The sequence below is a fragment of the Nicotiana sylvestris genome, chromosome 7 (genome assembly GCF_000393655.2).
Source record: "Nicotiana sylvestris chromosome 7, ASM39365v2, whole genome shotgun sequence".
Taxonomy (NCBI): Eukaryota; Viridiplantae; Streptophyta; class Magnoliopsida; order Solanales; family Solanaceae; genus Nicotiana; species Nicotiana sylvestris.
In genome coordinates, this window is record NC_091063.1 from 76,841,214 (window position 1) to 76,855,742 (window position 14,529).

A 14,529-nucleotide genomic window follows, 5' to 3' on the forward strand; every position below is an offset into this window, starting at 1 on the left:
AAAAACCCATATTGATGTCCAAAAAAGACCTCCCGATCAGTGTCCGAGAAGTGCCAAGTCATGCAAACGGAAGTCGGGAATAACACTCTGATCCCCAGCAGAGAAGAGGATCATAAACTAGAAATGAATTGATAACCGAAAAGAATCCCCAATAGAGAGAGTCATATCGGCAGCACTCCAATCCCCAACTGAAAAATAAAATAAAATGAGAGAGTCTTATCGGTGAAAACCTTCACAGGCACCATAAGGCAACGAAAGATGAGAGAAATAAAATGAGAGAGTCTTATTGGTGAAAACCTTCACAGGCACCATAAGACGACGGGAGTTGAGAGAAACGAGAGAGTCTTATTAGTGAAAACCCCTCGAAGGGCACTATGAGGCGACAAGACAAGATTGGCGGAAAGGATCCGCATTTGGCAAAGAGTTGAGTGCTTGTTTATCCCCAGCAACATGAGGCCGTCCGAAAGGTTGATTGATACAAATAAACTGGGTTGATTAATCCGGAATGCGCGACATGATCGTTGGGATCGGTTATATCATTCAAATAAGTTCTTTCTTTCCTTTTCCCCAGCATTTGTTCAGAAAGACTTCTTCTTTTTCTATTCTTTGAAATCATCACTTTTTCATTTCTTGGTTTAAAGACTTTACCTTCCCAGCAGTTTGTTTTTGAAAAGGATTTTCAGAGCTTACTACCAGTTGCCAAAATGATGCAAAGCAAAATGCGAATAGGACATGCCAAAGATAAGGCGATAAAGCGAAAAGAAGTTGGTCACAAGACCAAATGATGAATGGGTCTAGATCCCAAGAGGACCAAATTTCCAAGGGAAGTTGGAGAAAAACAGGAAAACAACAGTTGAGAAAATTGTGGACCTAATTCCAAGAGGGTCCCCAGCAGATCATCGAGATGTAGGAGCATCCTCGACAGATTTTCAGCCAAGTTCCAAGAGGGTCGGACATCACAGAGTGGAGAAGGAAGAAAAGGAAAATTCATCCCCAACAAAATAATCCCCAGCAAGTTTTGATAGAGTAATGAAACACAGAGCGGGGAAGGGAGAAAGGAAAAAACCATTCCCGGCAGGAGTGGCACGACCACTCACCATGTTTTAAAACTAACAAATTTTCTTTAGTTTGAAGCAGGAAATGAAATCTTATTAATGGCGAAAAAACATGCCACAAGGAAAAGTACCAAAACTGGGGAAGAAAATTATCTGCCATTGTCGAAAATTTTCTCGGAGGAACGAGGAAATCAATTCAAGTTTTAAGAGATAGCAAGACAACACAATTTTAAGAAAAACAGTCGGAGGTAAGACAATTTCAAGTTTTGAAGATGGGTTCATCCGCCCTCGAATAGGATATTTTGGGTTCATCCGCCCTCGAATAGGATATTTTGGGTTCATCCGCCCTCGAATAGGATATTTTTGGGTCCGTCCGCCCTCGAATAGGATATTTTTGGGTCCGTCCGCCCTCGAATAGGATTTTTTGGGTTCGTCCGCCCTCGAATAGGATATTTTGGGTTCGTCCGCCCTCGAATAGGATATTTTGGGTTCGTCCGCCCTCGAATAGGATATTTTGGGTTCGTCCGCCCTCGAATAGGATATTTTGGGTTCGTCCGCCCTCGAATAGGATATTTTGGGTTCGTCCGCCCTCGAATAGGATATTTTGGGTTCGTCCGCCCTCGAATAGGATATTTTGGGTTCGTCCGCCCTCGAATAGGATATTTTGGGTTCCTGCGCCCTCGAATAGGATATTTTTGGGTTCGTCCGCCCTCGAATAGGATATTTTGGGTTCGTCCGCCCTCGAATAGGATATTTTGGGTTCGTCCGCCCTCGAATAGGATATTTTGGGTTCGTCCGCCCTCGAATAGGATATTTTGGGTTCGTCCGCCCTCGAATAGGATATTTTGGGTTCGTCCGCCCTCGAATAGGATATTTTGGGTTCGTCCGCCCTCGAATAGGATATTTTGGGTTCCTCCGCCCTCGAATAGGATATTTTGGGTTCGTCCGCCCTCGAATAGGATATTTTGGGTTCATCCGCCCTCGAATAGGATATTTTTGGGTTCATCCGCCCTCGAATAGGATATTTTGGGTTCATCCGCCCTCGAATAGGATATTTTGGGTTCATCCGCCCTCGAATAGGATATTTTTGGGTTCATCCGCCCTCGAATAGGATATTTTGGGTTCATCCGCCCTCGAATAGGATATTTTGGGTTCATCCGCCCTCGAATAGGATATTTTTGGGTTCATCCGCCCTCGAATAGGATATTTTGGGTTCATCCGCCCTCGAATAGGATATTTTGGGTTCATCCGCCCTCGAATAGGATATTTTTGGGTTCATCCGCCCTCGAATAGGATATTTTGGGTTCATCCGCCCTCGAATAGGATATTTTGGGTTCATCCGCCCTCGAATAGGATATTTTTGGGTTCATCCGCCCTCGAATAGGATATTTTGGGTTCATCCGCCCTCGAATAGGATATTTTGGGTTCATCCGCCCTCGAATAGGATATTTTTGGGTTCATCCGCCCTCGAATAGGATATTTTGGGTTCATCCGCCCTCGAATAGGATATTTTGGGTTCATCCGCCCTCGAATAGGATATTTTTGGGTTCATCCGCCCTCGAATAGGATATTTTGGGTTCATCCGCCCTCGAATAGGATATTTTGGGTTCATCCGCCCTCGAATAGGATATTTTTGGGTTCATCCGCCCTCGAATAGGATATTTTGGGTTCATCCGCCCTCGAATAGGATATTTTGGGTTCATCCGCCCTCGAATAGGATATTTTTGGGTTCATCCGCCCTCGAATAGGATATTTTGGGTTCATCCGCCCTCGAATAGGATATTTTGGGTTCATCCGCCCTCGAATAGGATATTTTTGGGTTCATCCGCCCTCGAATAGGATATTTTGGGTTCATCCGCCCTCGAATAGGATATTTTGGGTTCATCCGCCCTCGAATAGGATATTTTTGGGTTCATCCGCCCTCGAATAGGATATTTTGGGTTCATCCGCCCTCGAATAGGATATTTTGGGTTCATCCGCCCTCGAATAGGATATTTTTGGGTTCATCCGCCCTCGAATAGGATATTTTGGGTTCATCCGCCCTCGAATAGGATATTTTGGGTTCATCCGCCCTCGAATAGGATATTTTTGGGTTCATCCGCCCTCGAATAGGATATTTTGGGTTCATCCGCCCTCGAATAGGATATTTTGGGTTCATCCGCCCTCGAATAGGATATTTTTGGGTTCATCCGCCCTCGAATAGGATATTTTGGGTTCATCCGCCCTCGAATAGGATATTTTGGGTTCATCCGCCCTCGAATAGGATATTTTTGGGTTCATCCGCCCTCGAATAGGATATTTTGGGTTCATCCGCCCTCGAATAGGATATTTTGGGTTCATCCGCCCTCGAATAGGATATTTTTGGGTTCATCCGCCCTCGAATAGGATATTTTGGGTTCATCCGCCCTCGAATAGGATATTTTGGGTTCATCCGCCCTCGAATAGGATATTTTTGGGTTCATCCGCCCTCGAATAGGATATTTTGGGTTCATCCGCCCTCGAATAGGATATTTTGGGTTCATCCGCCCTCGAATAGGATATTTTTGGGTTCATCCGCCCTCGAATAGGATATTTTGGGTTCATCCGCCCTCGAATAGGATATTTTGGGTTCATCCGCCCTCGAATAGGATATTTTTGGGTTCATCCGCCCTCGAATAGGATATTTTGGGTTCATCCGCCCTCGAATAGGATATTTTGGGTTCATCCGCCCTCGAATAGGATATTTTTGGGTTCTATCCGCCCTCGAATAGGATATGATGGGTCTATCCGCCCTCGAATAGGATATTGAATTTAATCCTTCCTCAAAATGACATTTAATTTATATCGACCCGAGTGGTCCTGCTTGTATAAACATTGCCAAAATATATATTTTCATAAATCATTGCCAAATGCATTTTGTTTTCAAAGTTGCTGATGAAAGTGAGGAGCCCGCCTGGAGAATGGAGGGCGTTAAATTCTAAGATTGTTGAAGAAGTCAGGAGCCCGCCTGGAGAATGGAGGTTGTGTCATCTTTCAAAAATCAAGGTGGAGTCAGGAGCCCACTTGCAGAATAGGGGAATACATTGAAGTTTAGAGTCAGTAAAGCAGAGGGTTACAACAAAAATCCCCAGCAAAAATCAGAAGGAAGACCACAAGTCGAGCTAGAAGTAAAGAAATACCAGAGGAAACACAAAGCAACAAAGCAGCAACAATCATATGACCAAGCTCGAGAATAAATCTTTGTAATTCATAGATCATAGCTTAGTATAACTTCTTGTTTTCTTTCTAGCAATTGTGTAATAAGGAGATCGAAAAGCAGTGGTAACAACATGCAACAACAGTAACAGTAACATCGCAATCCCATGATAGTCCCAGCTACCAAAACTTTCTGAACTACACGCGACCTGATTCCCTTATAACCAGGGATATGTATGATGTTCAAAACCAGGACTCGATTGTGCCTTTCCTTTTTTATTTTCTTCCTCTTTTGAATAACGATATGATCAAAAATTAGTCACATTGTTCACTTTATTTTTGCCCGAAAGCTCTTCGTGTTTTCGAGCAAAGAGGGTAGTTGTGAACACCTAATTTTTGGCAACATTTAATTTTTTATCACTTCTTTTATGTAAAAATTTAAGGGGGTTTTAACCTACTATTATTTTAGCTTTATTACACTTTTTATTATAGGATAAAAATACCAAAAAAAAATTAAAAGGTGAATTATCACTATTAATATTTTTTTATTATTTTTTTTTATATAAAAAATCCGAAAATATTTATTTATTAATTTTTTTTAAAAAAAAATAATTTCGGGATTGATTTAAAAAATAAGAAAAAGGGAAGTATTGAATAAAAAAAATATAAAAGTAAAAATAGGTGGAATTCTCTTTTAAAAAAAGTAAAAGAATGTAGAAAATTTAAAAAAATAAAAAGTTTTGTGGAAATTTTAAAAAAATTAAAAAGTAAAAGAAGGTTGGAATTAAAAAATAAATATAAAGGTATCTGAAAATTTAAAAAATTTAAAGTAATTGAAAGTAGCATTTTTAAAAGAAAAGGAAAAGATAGTGGTTTGTTTTTTTAAAGAAAAGTTAAATAAAGTGAGATTCACTTTTAAAAAAATAAAAAGTGGGATTTTAAATAAGATAAAAGTAATTAAAGTTGAAATTTTAAAAATTAAAGTAAATAAAGGTGGGATTTCTTTTTTCTAAAAAAATAAAAGCAATTTGTAAGTGAGATTTCTTTTAATTAAAAAAAAACAAATCTGAAAATTTCAAAAATTTTGCTATAAATAGAAGAGAAAATTTAGGAAGAAGGGGGTTCAAAAAAGAGGAAAAACTAGATAGAGAGAAGAAGAAAAAAGGGGGCGGAGAGAGCGGTATACACTCGATATACACTCTGGATACACTGGATATACAGGGACTGAATTCATTTTGGAGAGAGTAAAAAAGATAGAACCAAATTTTCTGAAATATTGAGTGCGGAATAACACCATAGAGAGTTCAAAGCTATAAAAAAAAAAATAAAGAGAGATTTTCGGACTATTTTTCTTCTCCATTTTTACTAGTTTTCTCCGTGTTGCTGGGATTTCTAGATTGAGGTGTTGAAGCTACTGTGTTGGGCTTTCTGCTGCTGTATTTTGCTGTGTTACTACTGTTGCTGACTGCTCCTTCATCTTCTTGTATTTCTATTATCCAGGTACATGTTCTAAAGCTCTCAAATTTAATGGAAAGGCAGTAAAGAGTTGTTGGAATGGATTTCTGAATGTCTTCTGTTTCTTTGTGTTTAATTTAATGTATAAGCAGTAGTTCACTTGATATCCCATAGCATGTATTAGAATGACTTTGGAATGCATAAACTGGACTGTTGAATCTATTTCTACAAACATGTGAATATCAATTGTAATTAATCTTTGTTTGTGATTACTAGTTATGAAATATAGTGTAGATAATTCTTTTTTTTAGTAGTCGTGTAATAGTTTCAAATAGGTTATGCCACGAAACAGGTTCCAATAGTTCAATTCATCTAATAATGTTAGTTTAAATTAATCAAAAAATAGTTAGTTTGTTTTGATATTACTGGGTGTCAATCTCGTGTTCTATTCATAATCTCAACTTTAGTGTTATTAACTAATAGAATAAGGAACAATACAATCTCCCTTGAGTAAGCTCTGTTGCAATTTTCTGTTTGCATTTGTTTTAATCTAATAAACAATAAGAGGCACGAGCTTATAAACATGTAACTAATTAGGACCTCTTCTCTTTTATTTTAGAGACGAACTTAATAGAAAATGTAGTTACTTTAGGATTGTCCTTTCAAAATAAATGAGATGAGCCTCGCCTAGCGAAACGCACAGATTGCGGGGCCCTCACAAATGTACGTATTAATTACTTAGAACTCGAGATCGGCCGCTTAGCGAACTTCGCGGCCTTTTCCCAAAACAACCGCGCGTTAGTCTCTTTAGGCGCGTACTTTAATAATTTACCTCCTTAAATTCGGGTGCACATTTATGTGATCCAAATCCAAATCTTAACGGAGTCGAAATGTGTCGCTAATCACGGGTACATTGATTGTGACGTGGTTCGAGATGCATGTCCATGACCTTGCAAATTCCTTTTAAAAATAATGAATAAGACGAGCCTCGACAAACAATAATACACAAACTGCGGGGCCTTCAAAGGACAGTTATTTAAAATGCTTAGATTTCGAGACAGGCCGCATAGCGAACTTTACGGCTTTTCTCAAAATAACAACGCGTTAGTATCTTTAGGCGCGTATTTAATAATGTTATCTTCCTAAATTCGGGTGCACATTTATGTGACCCAAATCCAAATCTCAACGAAGTTGGAAAGTAACGAAAATTGCGGGTACATTTATGTGGCGCAATTCGAGATACATTCTCACGATGTTGCAATTCTTTGAATAAATAATAACAAAAGTGGTAAACAGTTAAAATTTGCACATAGGTTATAATTGTATAAAATCAGATAATCAAGCCGAATATGACAGTTGGGCGACCATGCTAGAACCACGGAACTCGGGAATGCCTAACACCTTCTCCCGGGTTAACAAAATTCCTTATCCGGATTTCTGGTGCGCAGACTTTTAAACAGAGTCATTCTTTTCCTCGATTCGGGATTCAACCGGTGACTTGTGACACCACAAATCTCCCAAGTGGCGACTCTGAATATTTAAATAAAATCCCGTTTCGATTGTCCTTTAATTGGAAAAACTCCCTTTACGCCCCTTAGCGGGGGCGCGGGCGAAAAAGGAGGTGTGACAACACCGATTCGGCTCTATGGATAATTTCTTGTGATGATCGAGCTCGATCCTGCTTGGTGCATGGTTCTGATTTTGGAGTTGCAGTATTGCAACTTGTTGAGTCTGCAACATTTCGAATATCATTTGAAGGCTAATCTCTCCTTCTTCACCGCCCTGTACATTCTGATCGGCTATTCGAACATCTCTGCGGACGTTATTTTCAGGATTGATGGCCAAATTCCCATTAATGGCAATATGGGAGCTGACATCGATTGGGTCCACGGGTGGGACTCCATCAGGGTTGACCGGAGGTACTCCATTTCCTGAGGCGACTACGTTGTCGTTCTCGCCATGAAGACCAAGGCCATTGTCTCTGTGTTTGGGTGCTACCTGAGAGTTTAACATGTTGATCCTGGAATCGAAGAAGAAAGCAACGTATGAAAATTTTCTTTCTGTGTATTGAATGATCTGATGTACAGTGTTTGATGTATATATACAAAAAATTGGAATCTAAGGTAAAACAAAAAAGCCAAGTGGCATTATACTATTGACTATGCTATAACTAATTATATTCTTTACAGTAGAATAGTACAATACAGGTGTATCCTAATTATCTAGAAAGGCAGGCCTTCAACTGCTTCAATATTTGAAACCAATGAATATAGGCCTAATATGAAAATAGAGCCCAATTCTTCTTTACAGCACAAGACCCAAGTCTAGTCTTGTTTTCAACAAACCAAATGCCTTAATAGAACATTTCGAACATAACACTTCAAAGTCTCAAACTTAGTCACTTCATCTCTATCTCTTCTCTGAAATTAGGTTATCACCAACACCACCCCCCCCCCAAGTTGGAGGGGGAGGTACGAACCCCCAACTTGCCCAAAAGATTCCAATGAGTAGGACCTGTGAGAGGTTTGGTGAATAGATCGGCAAGCTGAGCATCAGATCGGATAAAGGAAAGAGAGATAAGACCAGCAAGAAATTGTTGTCGCACAAAGTGACAATCGATTTCCACATGCTTGGTTTGCTCATGGAACACGGGGTTTTTGGCGATATGAAGTGCGGCTTGACTATCGGAATGAAGAGGAACAGGTAAAGAGATTGGGATGGACAAATTTTCAAAGAGGCGAACCAACCAAGTAAGTTCAGCCACAACGCGATGCATGGAACGGTATTCTGCCTCTGCTGAACTAAGAGATATAGAGGTTTGCTTCTTTGATTTCCAAGAAATTGGAGAAGAACCCAAGGAGATATAAAAACCACTGACTGAGCGACGGGATTTAGGGCAGGTCCCCCAATCGGAGTCACAAAAGGCAAGAAGCTGAAATGAAGGTGAGGCAGACATAAAAAGACCAAGACTAGGATCTTTTAAAAGATAACGGAGGACTCTATGAGCAGCATCAAGATGTGGTTGGCGAGGGTCTTGCATGTACTGACTAAGATGTTGGACGGTGAAGGAGAGGTCGGGTCTGGTGTGGGTAAGGTAGTTAAGCTTACCCAGAAGATGGCGATATATGGTTGGGTCTTTTACAGGCTCCCCTGTTTTGGCAAACAATTTGATGGAAGAGTCAAGAGGTGAGGAGGCAGGAGATAAATGCAAGGATTCAAATCGTGCAACAAATCGAGGGTGAATTTCCGCTGTGAAAGAATCAATCCTTGAGGTTCTCGAATGACCTCCATGCCAAGAAAAAAATGTAAGAATCCAAGATCCTTAATTCTGAATTCTTGATGGAGAAATTCCTTTAATGCATGTAGTTCTGTATCATCATTTCCAGTTAATAGAATATCATCTACATAGATTGTGACTATAGAGATAGAGGAACCTGTCTTCTTGAAGAATAATGACTAGTCGTTTAGAGAGTGAGTGAAACCTTTAAAACTTAGGGCTGTAGTAAGTTTGGCATAGCATTGACGAGATGCCTGTCGAAGTCCATAGAGGGATTTCTTTAGTTTGCATACATGAATAGGAGAAGGAGGTGTGATACCTACTGGAAATTTCATGTAGACTTCTTCATTTAAGTCTCCATGAAGAAAAGCATTATTGACGTCCAATTGATAGAGACCCCATCCCTTTTTAACAACTGTAGCTAATATGCACCTTATTGTGGTCATATAAACCACAGGGGAATATGTTTCATTAAAATCGATGCCTTCTCTTTGAACATCACCCCTCATCACTAATCTAGCTTTCAATCTCTCCACATAACCATCAGAGTGCTGTTTTACTTTATATACCCATTTACAAGGTAAAACCTTCTTTCCTGGTGGTAATTCCACCACATCCCATGTCTTGTTTAGCTCAAGGGCCTCAATCTCTTTTGCCATAGCTTCCTGCCACCCTGGATGATGAGCTGCCTGTGTAAAACTAACAGGTTCATGTAGATTAGACAGAGTTGGGCATATGTTGGTTAGTAGAAGAAAGACTACTGAAGGAAACAGAAGGAGTTGTTACAGGAGTGAGGAAACAGGATCTGCTCACATTTGTGAGCTGGAGGGCATTGCAAATGTAATCCTTGAGGTAGGCAGGAGTGATATGTGGCCTGGAAGACTTTTTGATAAGATTGTCTAAGATAGGTTGAGTTCCAGGGAAAGGAAATAAAGGGGCGGGACTATGTGAGAGAGGTGAGTAGCTTGAGGTATAGTGAGGGGAAATAGGTGTGATAGAGGTAAGAGATGAAGTAGGTGAGACATTAGGAAGAGTAGAATCTGGTGAGGTGAGTGGTGTACTGGAATCATTTGAAGAGGAAGGAATGGGTGAAGACTCTAGAGGAGGGACATAAAAAGGGTGGGACTTAGCAGTAGGCAAAGAAGGTTCAAAAGAAGAATTAGAGTTGATGGAGGCAAAGGGAAAACATTCCTCGTGAAACACAACATCCATTGAGATGAAAGTTCTCATTGATTTGAGACTGAGCAGTTTATAACCTTTCTTTCCATGTGGATAGCCTAGGAAGACACAAGCAACAGCCCTAGGAGCAAACTTTGTTCTATTATGTGAAGGGGTAGAGGCAAAACATAAGCAACCAAAGCACCTTAGCATTGAGTAGTTTGGGGTAGTTTTGAAGAGCACCTCATAAGGTGTTTTAGAGTGCAGGATCCTTGAAGGAAACCTATTAATTAAATATGTAGCAGTGAGTAAACAATCCCCCCAATATGCAATAGGTAAGTGTGATTGGTATAACAAAGCCCTAGAAGTTTCTAACAAATGCTTATGTTTTCTCTCCACAACTCCATTTTATTGTGGAGTATGCACACAAGTGGTTTGGTGTAGAATTCCTTGGGAAAGAAAAAATTCTGATTGTATTTTATCACTCCCTAACTCAAAAGCATTATCTGTTCTAACCACTTGAACTTTGGTGTGAAATTGCCTTTCTACCATGGCTAAGTAGGATTTTAGAACTGTGAAAGCATTAGATTTGGTACTTAATAAATAAGTCCAAGTACCTCTGGTAAAGTCATCCACAATTGTGAGGAAATAGTTGAAACTATCATAAGTAGGGGTGTTATAAGGTCCTCAGGTATCCACATGTATCATTTTAAAAGCATTCTTGGTTGATATAGAACTTGTGGGGAATGGGAGCTTAGACTGTCTTGCCATAGGACAAATAGCACAGGGACTAGAAAAATTGGAACAAAATGAAACACAATCTGATGAAATCCTTTTCATATTTCTCAATGGTAAATGGCCTAGTCTGTAGTGCCATAACTTTTCTTTACATTAGGATCAGAAAAAACAAAACAGGAATTAAAAACAACATTGGAATGTGTATTCCTTTTTGAAACTGAAAAACTGCTAGACTTAGATAGACTCTTAGAAGCAGCTGCTGAATGGCTAGATCTGAGAATGTAAAACCTTCCCTCTTCTTTACCAATCTCCATAGGGCTCTCCAGTGAAGGCCTTGCAGAAGAAAACAAGAATAAGGAGTGAATAAGACAAATTTCTGGAGTTGCCTGCACAACTTATGGACAGATAACAGATTATATTTGAAAGTTGGTATATACAAAACATTTTGTAAAACCATATTAGGAAATAAAGAAACTGAACCAGAGTGAGTCACCTTAACTCTATAGGAATTTGGAAGTTTAACAATGAGAGGTTTAGGCAAGGCTTTATAGTTAATAAAGAATTCTCTATTAAAACACATATTCTCTGTTGCTCCACTGTCTAAAATCCATGAATTTCTGTTAATTTGAATGAAATAAGCATAAGAATCAAAAAAATTTGTTATACCAGCACAGTTGACATTGGCCGAAGGCTCAGAAATACTTGCACTCTGCTGTCCCATTTTCATTTGTTGAAGAAGCTGTAGCAACTCTGTCACATTCTCTTGGGTAAGTGACTGAACATTTTCTAGTGCATTTCCTGTTTGCATAACCTCTTCATTTGAGTTGAAAACATTGTTTGCTTGCACCTGTCCTTTTCCTTGAAAATTTCTCTGATTTGTGAACTTGAAATCAGTTGGGAAGCCATGAATTCTGTAACATTGATCAATGGTATGACCTGGCTTTTTACAATAAGCACAGATACCAGTAGCCTTCTTTGTGTTGGTAAAACCCTCGTGTCCTTTGTTGTCCTTAAACCTTTTGAAGTTTGCTGCCTGATTGTTAACATTAAAAGAAGCTGAATCCCTACGATAAGCTGGTGTAGCATGAATTTCTCTTTGTTTTTCATCTTGAATGACTAGAGAATAAGCTTATCCTATAGATGGTAAAGGGGAAGATAGGAGTATGTTGCTCCTTACCCAATAAAAGTGTCATTTAGACCCATTAGGAGTTGGAGAAGTCTTTCATCTTGATGTGCTTTGTGTGACTTAGCCTTAGCACCACACTCACAATCACACACAAGCAGAGAATGTATTAAGTGCATCAAGTTCATCCCAAAGGTTTTTCATCTTAGTGAAGTAAGTAGACACACTTGTGTTCCCTTGCACCACATCACTAAGTTCCTTTTGCAATTGAAACAGCTTTGCTCCATTTGTCTGATCAAACCTGTCCTCCAGGTCACTCCACAAGTCTTTTGCACTCTGAGAATAGAGTACGCTTTCAGCTATTTCTTTTGACAAGGATTTCAACAGCCAAGATAGGACCATATCATTGCTACGAGCCCAAGCTTTTTGCAGTCCGGAATCTGCCTCAGGGACAACTAGGGATCCATCAATGAACCCTAGTTTGTTCTTAGTAGAGAGAACAATCACAACAGCTCTCCTCCAACCTCCATAGCCTTTGCCATCAAAGACTGAAGAAACCAAGTTCATCCTGGATAATCTAAGGGATGAAGGTAATAGGGGTGAGCTGAGTCAACAATTCCTGCTGTGAGAGAAGCTGCAGGTGCAGTAACTCGCGTAGCGGAAGAAGAATTATCAGGGGTTTCAATAGAACCCATTGCTGAGTGAATGAAGAAAGGAAAATGATGAAGATTATGTGATAGATTTTACCATGTAGAATTGAAGAAGAAAGCAACGTATGAAAATTTTCTTTCTGTGTATTGAATGATCAGTGTTTGATGTATATATACAAAAATAGGAATCTAAGGTAAAACAGAAAAGCCAAGTGGCATTATACTATTGACTATGCTATAACTAATTATATTCTTTATAGTAGAATAGTACATTACAGCTGTATCCTAATTATCTAGAAAGGCAGGCCTTCAGCTGCTTCAATATTTGAAACCAATGAATATAGGCCCAATATGAAATAGAGCCCAATTCTTCTTTACAGCCCAAGACCCAAGTCTAGTCTTGTTTTCAACAAACCAAATACCTTAATAGAACATTTCGGACATAACACTTCAAAGTTTCAAATTTAGTCACTTCATCTCTATCTCTTTTTTGAAATTAGGTTATCACCAACAGAACAAACGGAAAATAGTGTGTGTTATAAAAATTGTACCAGGCAATCATTATTATCCTTAGCACCACGGTGGGCGTCAAATTGTTTACCCTTGAAATTGGATAACAGGTTTTAAGAATATGTGATTTCACTTGGCACAAACTGATAAATACGAGAATTAATATTAGGAATTAACAGTAAAACAAAGCAAATCAATGTGATGAACAACTGTGGCCCTCGAGCTAATCGCCCTCGAACCAACTGAGTAAGCTATGGAAAGTATGGACTGAACAACAGAGCTCTCAAGAGATAAAAATGTAATATATTGCTTGGTTATGCATGAATATATGATGATTACAAAATGATTAGAACCCCCTTTATATAATAGATGAATTCTACTTATAGTACAATTCTAACTATGGAAGGAAATCTCATGATTGGCTAAAGGACCGATCCTAACTTGATGCGTGCCGAGATTTTCGCCACGATCCTTGCCCTATCACGGATATCTCGGCTTTCCGTTCTCCGACTTAAAAGTCTTCCTTCGATCTCAGTCGATCTCTTTCTTGCTTCAATCTCGATCTTGGTTGGTCTCAATCTCTTTCATGCTTCAATCTCGGTCATGGCTGGTCTCGATCTTGATTGGCCATCGAGTCATGAGCTTAGCAATTTATCCCCGTGTTATGGCCCGTCGTAAATCGGTGCCGATCCTGACTTATCGAACTCCATCCTTGATCAGTCTCTCACAAAGGGCAAAACCCGATTTTGATTGTATACAGTCCCTTTTTGGCAAATTGAGTTGAAGTTTTTAACCTGCTAGTAATAATGTTATGGAAAGTTTATGAGCTAGACTAAATTATTATCACCATAGTAATTCAACGTTACGACTATTAGTTTTAGTAGTCATGTTCTGAAATTTCATACATATTGAAAGAGGATTATAGTAGATGATTTGAGACAATAAATACTTCCTCTCCAATGTGAAAGTTATTTAGGAGGAAGCGTTCATAATTCTGCAACATACCTAGTTACTACAAAATAGTGCTTAAGAATTAAGTAGGTGTTTGGATATAATATTTGAAAAAAAGTAATATTTGGAGTTAAATTGAAAAATAGTATTTGAAATTTAAAAGTAGGTTTGGACATGTATTTCACTTGAATATTTTTTGTAGTTTTATGAGTGAGGAAAAAAGTTATTTTAATTTTATTTTTGTGAAACATTCATTTTCGAATTTTTTTCAAAACTTATAAAATTTCATGAACAAATATATTTTTGAAAAAAATTTAAAAAAATAGTTTTATGGACAAACAAGGCCTAAGTGTACGACACAGAATACGTGTTTTTTCTTTTGATATTCTCCGAGTGGGAGACCTTTTTTTTTTTTTTTTTTTTTTGCTTTTTCTTAGT

At 38.8% G+C, this 14,529-nt stretch overlaps 1 long non-coding RNA gene across 2 annotated transcripts; it reads left to right on the forward strand.

Moving 5' to 3' along the window:
• Positions 1 to 8,016: 8,016 nt before the first annotated feature.
• LOC138872482 (uncharacterized) lies at positions 8,017 to 12,913 on the forward strand. 2 transcript variants are annotated; one of them, XR_011400869.1, is made up of 3 exons: positions 8,069 to 8,989; positions 11,527 to 11,624; positions 12,293 to 12,913. It is a non-coding gene; the product is annotated as an uncharacterized lncRNA (long non-coding RNA). The 2 variants fall into 2 exon arrangements; XR_011400870.1 differs by lacking the exon at positions 11,527 to 11,624 and having other exon boundaries at positions 8,017 to 8,989.
• Positions 12,914 to 14,529: the final 1,616 nt, after the last annotated feature.